Genomic DNA, 14,526 nt, shown 5'->3' on the forward strand with positions numbered 1-14,526 from the left:
TCAAATTGGCTAACACAACTCTACCACTGACTCTGTTAGCTCTGCAACACTGATGTTTTATCCACAAATGTAACAAGCCTGAAGAAGTTCTGCTGTCTGGTGGAGTTGCTAATGCTAATGGTTAGTGTCTACTAGCCGAGACGTCCTCTGCTGTTTCCTGGACGCTAAAACAACAACAGCCTTCCTCGTCGTGAGTCAAGATGGGTGAATCCTGGAATGTTCAGTGACAGTGTGACGTAACTCTGTCAGGCTTCTCAAATCCTAGAGTTTCACCATCTGTTTTCTATCAGAAGATGTGCAGGAGATAGGTGTAGGAGACTATTCTCATGTTCAGCCTGCATGAAAACCTCTGAGTGACTGATTATAATCAGAAATAAGTAAAAAATTGTTTCTCAGTGAAGGACCTCTTTAAGAGTCTCCAGTTAACCTGACATACACGTTTCGGGGCTGTGGCAGTAGACCAGATTACCTGGAGAACATGCTAACTTCACACAGAAGGGCCACAGCTAACAGTAAGTTTTGAACCGGCAACTTTCTTGTGCGAGGCATTGGTGTTCCCAACTGCACCCCAATGCAGCCCGTGATGCAATATTATATCATAAATGACAAACTGCATTTGATATAGCGCCTTCTAAAGTCCTAGAACCCCCCAAGTTGCTTTACAACACAGTCATTCATCCATGCACACACACACACACACACTCACACTGCATAAAAACTGCAATATATGGTGTTGTATCACATGCAAAAGTGTACACCTTGTGAGTATAGCATGAACGGCAAAAGTTCTAGAGATATTTTATTTTCACGGAAAGTATTTTATTTCACTAATGAATGGGATTTTGCAGACTTTTGAATTTTTTTGCTCGCGATTGCCCCCTCAGGCCAAAAGCGTAAAGGCAGCTTCAATAGTAGGCTAGTGCACGAGGCGCGCATGCTGTACGTGCACACTCGTTAACGAAAATAACAGCTGAGACAGTCAGCTCCGTGTGTGTGTGGCCCGGAGGACAGAAGAACACAGCAAATTAATAAAAATAATGTGCTTCTGTCTCTGCAGCTGCACTTTCTCGTCGGCCGGCCGAACGTGCAGTGTGTGTGTGTGTGTGTGTGTGTGTGTGTGTGTGTGTGTGTGTGTGTGTGTGTGAGTGTTTGTGTGTGTTTGTGTGTGGCCCAGAGGACAGGAGAACACGCAGCTAATTAATAAAATCATTTGGTTCTGTACCTTTTTCTTCAGCACAGCCGACAAAGGTTTATGATGGGTCAGTCCTCCTGCATGCTCAGATCATTCCCTTCCCTTGCTTGAAAAATTGTTCCAAAATGAAAGTTGAACCCACATCTTTTTTATCCGTGAATTCAAGGCCGTTCGGCGAGTCTCAAATAAAAATTTGGGCGTCTTATTATTGTAAAAAAATTATCATTAATGTAAAAAAGAAACTCCAAATAACAAACTTTGTTTACACCCGGAATCGAACCCAGGTCTTCTGCATGAGTCAGACACCTTACTGAATGAGCTAAAGTACCAGTGGCATTCATTGTATCTGTCTATCAATTAATCAATCAATACTTTATTAATTCCAGAGGGAAATTAGAGTTTCAGTACACACAATTCAGAGATCAGACATACATGGGCAAGACACATGACAAGAATTGGTGACTGTGGTCATTCGCAACCCTGAGTCGCGCTACCTTAACAGAGATAAGAGGATAACATGAGGATTGGTTCAGGTGGAGGGAAAAAAAGGCACTTCAGAGTTACCCTCCCTCCAGGAGGGCAGCTTTGCTATGCAAAAAATAAAACACCCCCACAAATATGCAACTCACTTCAGACAGCACAACACAACATGAGACTCTAATAGGAAGGCTGGGGGGGTGGGGGTGGGGGGATCCTGTTTCCCCCAGCGAGAGCAGCCATCTACGGCGCTCATCTACTGTACAGTCACAGGTGGGAGGGAGATCTCGGGAGAAGAAAAGAGCACATTGACTCCTGCACATTGATGACCTCGCCAGGCTGAAGTCCACCAATCCGAAGGCGGGAGGGGTAGGTCAGGTTTTCACAGCATCTGTCTGCATTCCTTCGTGGGGGTTTGTAGCCGCTCAAGGCTACCAGGGCGTCAGATCCAGATAACAAGAATTAGTTTGGGTCAGGCTGAGATAATTTTCCTCTCTGCCTTCAGTCTTTAAACTGATCATTTCCAGTCCTTCAGTGAAGCCAATTTTGGGTTTTTAAACCTGTCCATACTGTCCGGTGACTCTCTCCGAGATGACATCCATTTTGCACACTAATACCGGTATTGCAGCTAGAACATTGTCCAGCTCATGATTCACCTCGAGTAACGTCCCAGTCTGAGAAGTCTCCACACGGACGGTACTTTCCATGGGTGCGGGTCACCCCCCAATCGCTCCTGTCTTCCCAAATTTCCAGAAAACCAAATATCCTCCCACTCCAATCAGGAGAAATCCAGTGATCATCAGGCCGAATATCCACACGTCTTCGATATCCTCAATGGACAGCTGGCTGAGGCATATGATCTTCCACTCCTTCCAGGAATCCAACATAAATCCCACCGGGTGCATCCCCTGTGGACATGTGGGAGTCCACTGCTCCATTCTCATTGTTGAAAAAATCTTATCAATTGCATTGAATGACCAATTTATCAAATCCATGGTTAGTAAAAATAGAGTTTTTCAGAAGAAATGCAGAGAAGCTACTGATAGCAAATGCTACGGGCTATGCCTGAGCGTGAACGCGCAGGAAGCAGCCTGCTCGACCCGAGCATCTCTCTTTTTCTGTGATTTTACAGAAAAACAGGCAATCACAGTAAAAATGCCAGGGCTCATTCTACAGGACCTGGGCAGGAGAATGTATGAAGAAGAAATTTATTATTTCTATACATGTTTTGACTGTGAAACTTCCTTATGGTCCCTTTAAATAACTGAGAATAAGAAATATTAACCCGACAAAAGGGCATGCTCCAGCCTCGATTCACTTCCCTCCTTTACAGAATTCATAGTGAGCGCATCCACCCTTCACCATAGTGAGACATATGAGGTCCCAGGCTCTTTCCTCCCTCCATATTTCACTCACTATCCGGGCTCTGGCTCTGCTCGGAGCGTGACCTATTGTTCAGGGACCGCAGCAGCAGCTGCCAGCCACGGAGGCGTGAAGTACGAGCTTCACACCGTCACTTCCTTCCACCCTGAAAGGACGAACGGGCAGGCTGGTTTCCCTTTGCCACGTTGGGCTATATGCTATAACTCAGGAAGGTGTCTACTTAAACAAATGTGAGCGGAGAATGAGTCACAGCCTCGCTGCAGGGTAAAGTATCCTCCACAATGTCAAGTCTGCACGTCCTTCTCTGGGTTCTCTCCACGTCATTTGTTTCCAGCTCCTGGCAGAGGCTGTGCATGGTTCACAGCAAGCATAGAAATGTCATGCTACGTCTACATTAGCTGGGTGTTTTTTCCCTCCATGACCCCACTGCCCCCACCCCTCCACCCTTGGTGCTATTTCCCTTCACAAATAGAAGATTAGCTCATACATCACTCCTGTGGATTCCCAGTCCCCATATTCATTTATCAGGCTCTGTTTAGTTTGACCATTCGCTGGATTCTGCTCTTTTTTAGCTCCTGCATTTGTTAGATGTTACAAACAAGCAGTCGATGTTTCAGTAGCTGCGGCTGGGTTCTGCTCTTTGTGCTAAATGGTGTAATTTTGTCCTTTTACTTAAATACAACCTGGTAGGTCAGCCTCATACATAAACCCAAAGGGTTGACCCATTAAAAAAAACTCCTGTAAAAAGTAGTTTGAAAAGCTAATTCATGCAGAAAATTAGTATTTGTCTGAAAAACACCAAAGTAATTCTTTGTTTAGCATAAAAATGCAAGTGATTACCTTCTCCTGCACCCATTTGGGTAGAAAACGTACGTTTATGGTTGGAAAAGTACAAGCGGCAAGTCTGGGGACCTTGTGGTTGGTGAGTTGTTATCGCTGCATTCTGTCAGGGAGATTTAATCACATGACATCATTCGATGACAAAACGCTGGGTCCAATTACTGCCCAGTTTACACGGGAAGTTTTCACAGTTAGAAGCCAAATCACAACACTAACTAGCAGATTGAGCTCATATTTTCTATTTAGCACGGTTTAAAAGCAAAAAGAAAGGAGAATGTTTTAGCGAGTGACCGTGAGCTGCAGTTCACATGTTTGGAGGTTATGTGAATGGAAGGGAGGTTGGTGGAGAAATCTGGATGTTATCGAGGTAAAAAGGGAGCGTTTGCTGGCCGGACTAAATTAGGTCAGTCACCACTGAGATTTTCCTTCAACGTGGGAGTGATGGATGCAGGAAAACAAGGAAAAGGATCTGTCGTTGTTGTAAACCGTCTATATTCATGGTGTTTTTTCTTTCTTTCACACAATTCACTTACTTCTTTCTCTCTGAAGGCAGTCAAGCTAAGAATTGTGAAATACAAGCAGCAGAAGTCGTACTCTTTGTAATTCACGGTGGGTTGAATCGTCTGAGTTAAGTTAAAGGGGCATTATGGAAGTTTGACAGCCAAAACATGTATAGAAATAATAAATGTCTTCTTCATACATTCTCCTGCCCAGGTCCTGTAGAATGAACCCTGGCATTTTTACTGTGATTGCCTGTTTTTCTGTAAAATCACAGAAAAAGAGAGATGCTCGGGTCGAGCAGGCTGTTTCATGCGTGTTCACGCTCAGGCATAGCCCGTAGTATTTGCTATCCGTAGCTTTAGCAGCAGAGAGAGAGGTAATGCCAACTCAGCGACTTTGTCGCTGTTCCTAATGCCTAGTGATGAACCTAGCTACATTTCTGAGGACCCTTAGCTACTTTCTTCTAGATATTTCCTGCAAATTAGCGACAAAATAGCCATTTTCGCTCCGAACTGTTTTTTCAGCTGTCATCAATTAAGTTAATGTTTACGTTTTCCCTGTTTTAAGTCCTTTTAATCCCCGCTTTATTCTTGCTACTTGGGCAGAAAAAAGACTTGACTCTGTCCAGGAACATCTATGCTTCTAGCAGCCTGTTGCTATTTTAGAAGTAAAAACTTCTTAATCTTTTTGGTGCCGAGTCATTACCTGATAAAGGTTGGTTTAATGTAAAAATACAAAAACGTTGTTCCAACATGCAGTCATTCATTTTTATGAGCCTATTATGCCGATGTCATTTTATCAACATCTTTCCATTTTGTAAAATATTTTACAGTCTGGATTATAATAATGTACAATGATAAAAATCTAAATCCAACAGGGTTATAAATGACTTTTGATCAACTCAGAATGTTTTGACACAAAAGCTTCAGAAGCCTGAAACGTGAGCTGTTTGCTCAGAAGTGAGTGACGTGTTTAAAAACAAGGCGGTGTGTGTTTCAGGCTGGCTTCTCCCTCTGTGTGTTTTAAGGGTGTCGCTGAATATGTCACACGTGTGGGATCCCTGACCTCCGGACTTACAAACTAGAAACATCTGAGCATCACTTCACGGCGAAAGTTTCCCTTAAAAGGAAGCGTTTGACTTCCAAACCGATGTATTATGTAACCAGTCTAATGAAAAGCTGTGATTGGGAATAGCTGAGATGCGGTGTGGTGAGAGATTTTGTGAGGCTGAATAGTTTGTAGGAGGCATGCAGGTGTGCTGAAGAAACCTGGCAGATCTGAGCAGCTGTACGTCAAAACAAGGCCGGCTTCTGACTCCTCACAGCGCTGATAAAATCTTTACATCTCAGGTGAAGACAGAGGAATGTGTCATAGCTGCTTCCTAGAACATGATGTCATCCCTCCTGTGAGGTGATCAGCAATCATTTATGAGCCCAAAAAAATCCCAGATTGCAAAAAAAAAAATCTAATTGCAGGGCATGTCGGGATAATAATTACGATGATGATGACGAGGAGGGCAAAGGAATTTTCTCAATCTGATCCTCGTGAATGATGTAACCACAGCTGAAAGTTAAGTGAACCAGATGGCATGAGCATACACGGCGTTCCTTGTAAAATGCTGAGACGTGGAACGTGTTGTGGTGTTTACAGCTACTGATTTCTAAATTCCCACATGCAGTGTGCAAGAACAGAAACGTTTACAATTTAAGGAGTTTTATGAGCACGTTGAAAGATTATTCAAAGACATAAATGGTTAATAATAGCACTCAAAGTGGTTTTATTTATTCAAGAAATGTGCGGAACTACAATATTTGTATCATAAAAAATACAGAAATTGAGCAAATATTTAGTAAAAAGTCCACTTTGTTCTTTAGCCAACAGCAACATCAGAATGCACCCACAATGTTGAGTGACTTCATGACTATTCTCTTCCAAAAAGAAAGGATAAAGTGTTTTTCTTGCAGAATAACTGTCGCTTTACATCATCATATATTTACTTAAAGGGATACTAGGCAGTTTTGCTTGCTTTTAGCACCCCCTAGTGTCCATTATTAATTCACCGTGGCTAAACTGAAAGTAAAACATATCTCCTCGCTGTACGTTCGTCTTTCTAACACCTTAATCTAACAGCTGAACTGTGTCCCAGCCTTCATTAGTGTCTACAGGACTGATTCATCACTAAATTAAAGAAATCAGCTGTGTTCATGATCTAAAACATACAGGAAATGTGCTAGAAGCAGACTGCAGCACCAGGAATGTCAGCTCCACTGCGCTCCACAGATCCCTCCACCAGCAGGGTGCGGTCCACCAACTCTGAAGTTGTAAGGGCGGTATTCTGGCCACCCTGGAAGTCTTAAGCCTGATTCATGCTTCTCCGTCAGCTCCGCAAGGGACAGACACGAATGGATTGACGGAGACATTTTGCCCTCATACTTCTCCGTCAGCGTTGCAAAGCAATTCCCTGCCAGGACAACAGAGGGCGCAGCGCTGTTCTGTGGTATCCTGTCATGTATCGGTCCAAGATAGTGTGTTTATATTATGTTTTTTTTTTTGTATATATGAGACTTTTTAACACGGACAAATTTGTCTCTCATCCTCCTCCACCTCTTCAAGCGCTCGCCACCTCTAAACCCACGTTTCCTGTCATTTCCATCCACAAATAAAACGCTTGCTGCACATCTTTTCACTCCTCCAGTCACGGGGGAATCAAACGTTCATATTTTAGAGTTTTTTTCGCGAGGTATTCTTCAAGTTTCTCCATGTCTGCCGCTAGATATCCTCGACTCTCTTTATGTTTTTGAGAGTGCAATGGCGGCGGTGTAGACAACAGCGGCGTCCTGACCAATCACAAGCTTGCGTTCTCCATCTCGTTCGACGAATGTTTAAAAAAGTGGGCTCGACTCTGTACGTACTTGCGTGCCCTACGCAAGGATGGATAATGGCGTTGCGTGTCTCCGCACTGACGCAGACAGAGAAGCATGAATCCGCCTTTAGTGTTGAATGAGTCCAACATTACGTTGAATAAATCCGTTAGGAACGATAATTAGTTTCTTTAAGCTCTAAAACAAAGCAGTTATTGTGAAAACTAGTTAAACTCACAATTTTGCTAGAGCAGCTTCATGATGTGTACTTTACAATCATCACAAATCTACGTGTGTGTTTTGATTTGTAAATCGTACTGGCAGGTCATGAAGAGAAACTCAAGCACCTGCCTCTCTGCTGTGCTTCATCTCGTCGCTAAATGCAGACTATCAGGGTGGGCTTTTGCACACAAAAATGCAGATTTTTCCACATCTACTGTTATTTTTTGCTCTTTAGTCAAAACTACAACTTTAGAAGAGGTGGGAAAATAGTTGAGAAACTATTTTTAAAATCTAAATGTTTTCAAATAATTGATTAAGCTAGTAGCTTTTTGCCTTTAACCATTTAACAGTTAATGTCACTTATGTTTAAAAACGTAATCATTTGTTTCATTTCTAATCTCAGACAGAGATTAGAGTATCGTGGGAGAGTTTAGGATTTTATGGGAAATAGAAGACTTTGGTCAAAGTGATCACAGTGTAACAGAATGAAATGACTGTTTTCCACCAAAAGTCATTTTCCCCTCTCCTCTGACACAGAACTAGTCTGCATGAGATATGGCCTCAAGGTCTCATGCATTTGCTATAAACTGCTTCTTTCCAGCTCAAGAGAAGAATGAAGAAAAGGACTCTCTCCTTTTAATAAATCAAAGAACTCTATTTTAAATAAAGCTAATCCAACAAAGTGTTAGTCAATAATAAAATGTGACCAATCTGTGAAATCAAAATATTAATTACTTTATTATAATCCTATAGAATATAATAAGTAATATGACTTTAAATGTTTCCACTAGGACTGATCTCACGTAGCGTTAAGAGACAACACATTGTTTTCACTGATCCAATCAGAATCTGCCAGATCTGACGGAGGCGTGGTTTTGGTGGTGTTTGGTAAATCTGTCATCTTTTCATTCGACCATAAACCAAAACATCTGAAGTTTAAAACAATACCCACGCCATCTTTAACACCAGTTCAAAGCGTTCTAGAGAAGTTGTCAGAGTGGCCAAACCATAACTTTCCTCTTCAGCCGAAAGAACCAACGACAAGCTGGATAAAATCTGTTGCTGTTCCAACTGCTGCAAAGGTTCCTTTCAGAATAAAAGCTGAACCAACACGACCTTGTTTTGGGTCTTGTTAGATGCCGAAAAACTGTCGTGACCCGGAAGTATCTCAAGACTGGTGGTCGGCTGCCGCGGCTGCTTCTATAGGCTTCGGCTCCACAAAGGTCAGTCTGGACCTTTACACCTCCTGATCTAGACGGGGACTTCCGCTCAGGGTATGTAGACCGACAGAATGGCGTCGAATGTGTTTATGAATCTCCTAACCAAAGCTTAGTGCAAAGACATCACCTTCAGTTCCAACCAGAACTAATCGTTTCTCCGGATTTGCTGGTTCTGAACGACATTCCACACTACACCATTCTCCGCCTCACTCACCTTAGTTACACCATACATTTAGTGTTAAAGTTAGCCTAGTTTTAATTTGTTTAGTAATAAATCTTTAAACTTTTAAAACTTGACTCTCTCTTCTGTTGTCTCTGAATTAATACGAAGTGGTTACATAATCCCTGCAATAAAAAGTTCCAATCTTCTGGTTAAACAGTACCCACAGATCCATAAGGTTGATTTCATATTTATTATGGAATCCAATGTCTTATGGCTCATTAAATAACATGTAAATTAAACCATTGCAACAGTTTAGCGAAACGACAAAGGGTTTTAAAAACTAGATTTGAGCTACCAGAAAAGTCCAGAGTTCATCTTTTTAAACAGCGCTAATCTCTAAATGTTCTCAAATTTTCTGCACATGTTTTGGTCGACAGTGTCGTTCCTGAATCCCCACCATCTTTGTTGTTTTGCTTCACAGCAGCTCTGCCACATAAAAAAAAAAAAAGCTCTGTCGCACCCAATGTTTCTATCTGAACGTAGAGCGCTGTGATTGGCCCATCCCAAACTTAGCCAAGTCAGTGGTAGACCTGCTGCTACAACAGAGCGTGGCTACACCAGCCTGCAGAGCAGAATATTTTTGCTTCTGCTACAGATTTTCTAGATTTCTAGGCTAGTCCACTTTTGGAGTTTGTCCAAATCCAGATGATGTCAGAGCTATTTGGTTGAAGCTATCACAAAACAGGGTACAGCCCGGTTTGTTTTACAGATCTATGTGGCATTTGATGAAGGTACTAACCGTAACACTACAGCTGGATTATAACAATAATCTACTACAAAATGTTTACTTAGTAATAAAATTAAAACTTGACCAATTTCTGCTAAAATCATAAAAGTGCAGAGGTCCACCCTGCACTGAGTTAATGTTTTTCATGTTGTATTCTTTCACATACCCCCTTTTCTGTAATCTTACAACTCTTCAAATTCAACCAGAGGTTGCTTGTGGTTGTAAAGCTTGCTCTTTGCCCTCTGCTCAGAAGAAGAAAGGCAAGCAGAAGGCCTGGCGAGGCCTAACTCTGTACAGCCTGTGCGCATCTGTTAGCTGATGTCACGTCCAACCCAACATCTGTTGATGGTTAGGACGCAGCTCGGGCTTTCTCACCCCCGCTGCTCCGGCAGTGCCCGACACGCAATGAGGTCACCGCTCCATCGACAGTTAATCAGACGTGAACCAGGTCTTTTCTCTAACCCGACGCAGCTTTACAAGCTTTTTAGGGATTCCTAGGAGGAGTCCAGTTGGGTCTCCTGCTAGCAGGAGGATCAAAGTATCAACCGGCAGCAGTGAGACTTCTGATCCACAGTAACCCAGATTTTAATCACAACTGTGTGTTTTCTATGGGGGGGCGAGCAGAAGTGATTACATGCAGCTAAAATTCATCTAACAAAAAAACCCTCAAATTAAAACCTGCTGCAGCATTTCCCATGCAGGGCTGTTTCAGCTCTCCTTAAACGAGCGATAAGTGGCCTTTTCCTTTTCCCAGTTTCCTATGTTTCCACCCATCTGTAACCGTGTTTTGGAAGGAGTTAAACAGAAGCCGTTGAAGGGTCTTTTCTGCCTGGGCGAAGGAGTAAATGTTGATTCAATGTTCGGGGGGGGGGGGGGGGTCCTGGGGTCTGGTGTTGGTGAATGTGTGTGTCTGCTCTGTCTTCTCCAGCCCCAGTAAGTCGTGGTGGATGGCTGCTTATACTGAGCCAGGATCCTCTGGAGGTTTCTTCCTGTTAAAATGGAGTTTTCAATTCAATTCAAGTTTGTTTATATAGCACCAAATTACGACAAGAGTCGTCTCAAGGACCTTCACATAATAAACATTCCAATACAGGTCAGTTCATTAGGCCGATCACAAAATAGTTTCCTATATAAGGAACCCAGCGAATTGCATCGAGTGACTTTACAGCAATCCTCATATTAAGCAAGCATAAAGCGACAGTGGAGAGGAAAACTCCCTTTTAACAGGAAGAAACCTCCTGAGGATCCTGGCTCAGTATAAGCAGCCGTCCTCCACGACTCACTGGGGATGGAGAAGACAGAGCAGAGCATCAAGATCAAGTTTTCCTCTCCACTGTCGCTGCATGCTTGCTTAGTATGAGGATTGCTGTATAGTCACTGACACTAGTCAGTGACTCGATGCAACCTGCTGGGTTCCTTATATAGCAAACTTTTTTTCTGATTGGCTTAATGAACTGACCTGGATTGGAATGTTAACTGTGTGAAGGTCCTTGAGACGACTCTTGTCATGATTTGTTGCTTTATAAATAAACTTGAATTCAATTGAATTGAGATATTATTTTAAACAGGCTCTTAGTGGTTTTAATACTCAGTGGTTACAGATTTTCTGACAATGCAAGAAGCAGGCCTCTAAGAACAAACACTGGTCAACACTAGTAGCGTATTTGGGCCAAGTATTCAAATGTATATTTCAGTTTCAACTCCTAATGAGCACAAAAACAACATAATTGTCATCATGACACATTCAGCTTTGCATGTGTTTGCTTCCAAATGGTATGCACTTCCTCCCCTTCCACATAACTCATGTTCTTCTAGAGATTACATAAGAGTAAAAGCAACCCTGGCAATGTATGATGACTTGTATGTGCTGTTTTTCATAGTGTCCAACATCTAAGCTTCCTCAACTCTGTCCATCTTTTTTCACCACTGTACAGCTCAAAATTTCCACCTGCTGGATTTAAACCAGTAACTGCAGTCATCTTATAATGTGAACTTGATTTGTCTACCTGTGGTCAGATCTGTTGATTTGATGTGTTTTCAAAGGTATGCTTTAGTAAGACCTTAAAGCAATAACCAAGGAAAGGTGTCCAAAGAATTGTCCGTAGACCTTGGAATCAGATTTGTATCAAGGCAGTGTGGTCTATCAGTGTAGTTTTCTTCATCATTCGTAAGTCTTTATAGAAATGGCCACCAGGTAAATCTGAGTGACCGGGGTAGAAGGGGCTTAATCAAGGAGGTGACAACACAAACAGATAGTTTATCTGACAGAACTCCAGTGGTGCTCTGTGATGAGTACTATGAAGATGGACAAGCATTTTTGTGGCACTCAATCAATCAGGCCTGTATCACAGAGTGGCTAGACAGACACCTCTCCTTAGTAAAAGTCAGTTTGCCAAAAAGCACCTTAGGGATTTTAAGACCACGGTGAACAAAAGTCTTAGGTTTGATGTAACTATGATGTTTGGCCTGAATTCCAAATAGATACCAAATAGTTTTCTTCACTGAAGCACGGTGGTGGCAGCATCATGCAGTGTTTTTTTTTTTCCAGCTGCAGAAAATCAATATAATTTCAAACAAGACAACTCTATCTTAGGCCCTGTCCACAAGTAGCAGGGGATCTGCCAAAACGTAGATATTTTTCTACGTTTTGGCCTGTCATCCACACGAAAACGGAGTTTTTTCACACGAAAACGGATCTTTTAAAAACTCCGACCAAAGTGAAGATCTGTGTTTTCTCCGTTTTGGGTGTCTGCGTGTGGACGGACAAAACCGGAGTTTTAAGGTCCGCAACGTCACTTTCCGCGACAAAAAAATGCTGACATCACGTGTGCGACCTGTGTTTACACTAGCCGACAGCATGGATGCCCTCAGAGCTGCGCTCGCTTTATCAATTGTCCAAGCGCTTTTTGCTTGTTTGTTTTTGCAAGCAGAATTACTGCTCCTTGCGGAAGACCACAGACGAAGGACGAGGTTAAGAACGGGGGAAGTACTGCCGCCTACAGGTCTGGCATGTCCTTAACAACGTATTTATCCGGGTACGTGTGGACAGAGTTTTTTTTTTAACGCGGTGGTGTGGATGCAAGTTTTTGGAGGGGCGGATATTCGTTTTTAAAAAACCCGGCTACGTGTGGACTAGGCCTTATTTACTTCTATATAAATATACAACCAGTGTCTTTCTAGAGATAGCTGGAGCAGCTGCCGCTAACTTGCTCCGTCTCTGAGCGGTCATTACATGTGATTTCTCACGTGTCTCTTGATCAGGAAAACTCTGGGTCCATGTTCTGCCCTAATCATTGCATTTGGCTTTCTGGTTTTTAATATTTGGGGACATTCGTGTGTGTTTTAGCGTTTATGGCTGCTGACCAGTGTTGGGAGTAACGCCGTTTAAGTATAACGGCGTTTCTAACGGCGTTCTTTAATAGGTAACGGAATAATCTAATTAATTACTTTTCCCGCCGTTGCAACGCCGTTACCGTTACTGGGGACGGAACGTTGTGCGTTACTATGTGCTTGTCGAACGTTGAGCAGCAGTGTGAGGCTTTCCAACCGCCACACTTCAGCTGCAGCCAGGGAGAGAGAGGTGTCGGTAACGCACTTACAAACACGGTGATGATTGGCCGGGTGGGCGGAGACCCTCACGGTCTCAGTCACTGCATTCTGTAGACACAACGGGAATAACTCCGTTTAAAATAACCGCGTTAATAAAAAATTTGTCTTTCTGTAACAAGCAAACTAATTAATTACGTCTTCTTTTATCAAAACGTTGTTCCTGTTACTGGTAAGGAAATGCGTGCGTTAAGCAGTGGGGTGTGTTGAAGCTGTCGTCATCAGCTGATCAGGAGCTAAAGAGGCAGATGTTTAAGAGCATCATGGCCCGTGAAGAACGAGGAAGACATGATGAATAGTCTACGGCTGCAGACCCGCAGATTTGTTGCTGCAGCAGCGAATCTGCGGGTCTGCAGCCGTGCCCTTAGCGTGACAGCGGGACGTCCCGAAGGTCCGCTCACCTGTTCACCGCTCAGACGTCCTGATCTCCTGCCTTCCTAGATTATCCAGCTGTAACCGGTTTCTGATCATGTCTTTAGTCACGCTGTAACACTGATGCATCAGTCTCAGACGGCATGGAGCTCAGGTGTTATTAGAACTACCTGTGTGTGTTCACCACCCAGCTTCAGCTCTTCTGTGTTTGGGTCTGACCCAAGTTAGTACATTTAAGTCCTAGGCTTGTGCCTCTTCTAGTGTCATTTTAAAGGATATTTATTAATTTATTTAACCGTTACTAGATTAGTAGCAACAGAAATGCTACTAAAAAGACACAATTATGTGAAGCTGTAAAAATTAGAATGCTGTGCAAAATTACATTTATTTCTGTAATTTAACTAGACTGAGAGACCATTTAAAGGCTCGGGAACCTTTACAGGTGTTTCCATTTGCAATTTTAAATTTTAGCTGATTGGGTTTTTGTTAAATATCACACAGTGACCTTTTAATAGTCTAGATTAGTGTAATGTTCCTATTAGTAGTTCCTCCTGTTAAGTGCTTATTTGTTTTAATTATTCAGGTTTATATAAAACATTTGGACACATTTTACTATGTTCAGTCATTAGTCATTTATATTTTACTATTGTAGTAATTCTTGCATGCTTTAATGAAAAAAGTAACTAAGTAGTTACTTTTGTTGGTAATTAGTTACTTTTATGATCTTGTAACTCAGTTAGTAACTGAGTTACTTTTTTGACAAAGTAATCAGTAACTATAACTAATTACTTTTTTAAAGTAACGTTCCCAACACTGCTGCTGACAGAGATTTGTTTATCCTGCTTTTGTGGAAAGATGGATCAAACCCCTCCCCAAGCCCCTCCCAGTGTAATCATGACTCT

The 14,526-nt window shown here is 42.4% G+C and overlaps 1 protein-coding gene across 2 annotated transcripts in view; it reads right to left on the reverse strand.

Moving 5' to 3' along the window:
• The window catches only part of filip1l (filamin A interacting protein 1-like), a 113,671-nt gene that overhangs the window by 60,513 nt on the left and 38,632 nt on the right, over positions 1-14,526 (reverse strand). The window lies entirely within an intron of this gene.

This window comes from Nothobranchius furzeri, chromosome 2 (genome assembly GCF_043380555.1).
Source record: "Nothobranchius furzeri strain GRZ-AD chromosome 2, NfurGRZ-RIMD1, whole genome shotgun sequence".
In the NCBI taxonomy this organism is placed as follows: Eukaryota; Metazoa; Chordata; class Actinopteri; order Cyprinodontiformes; family Nothobranchiidae; genus Nothobranchius; species Nothobranchius furzeri.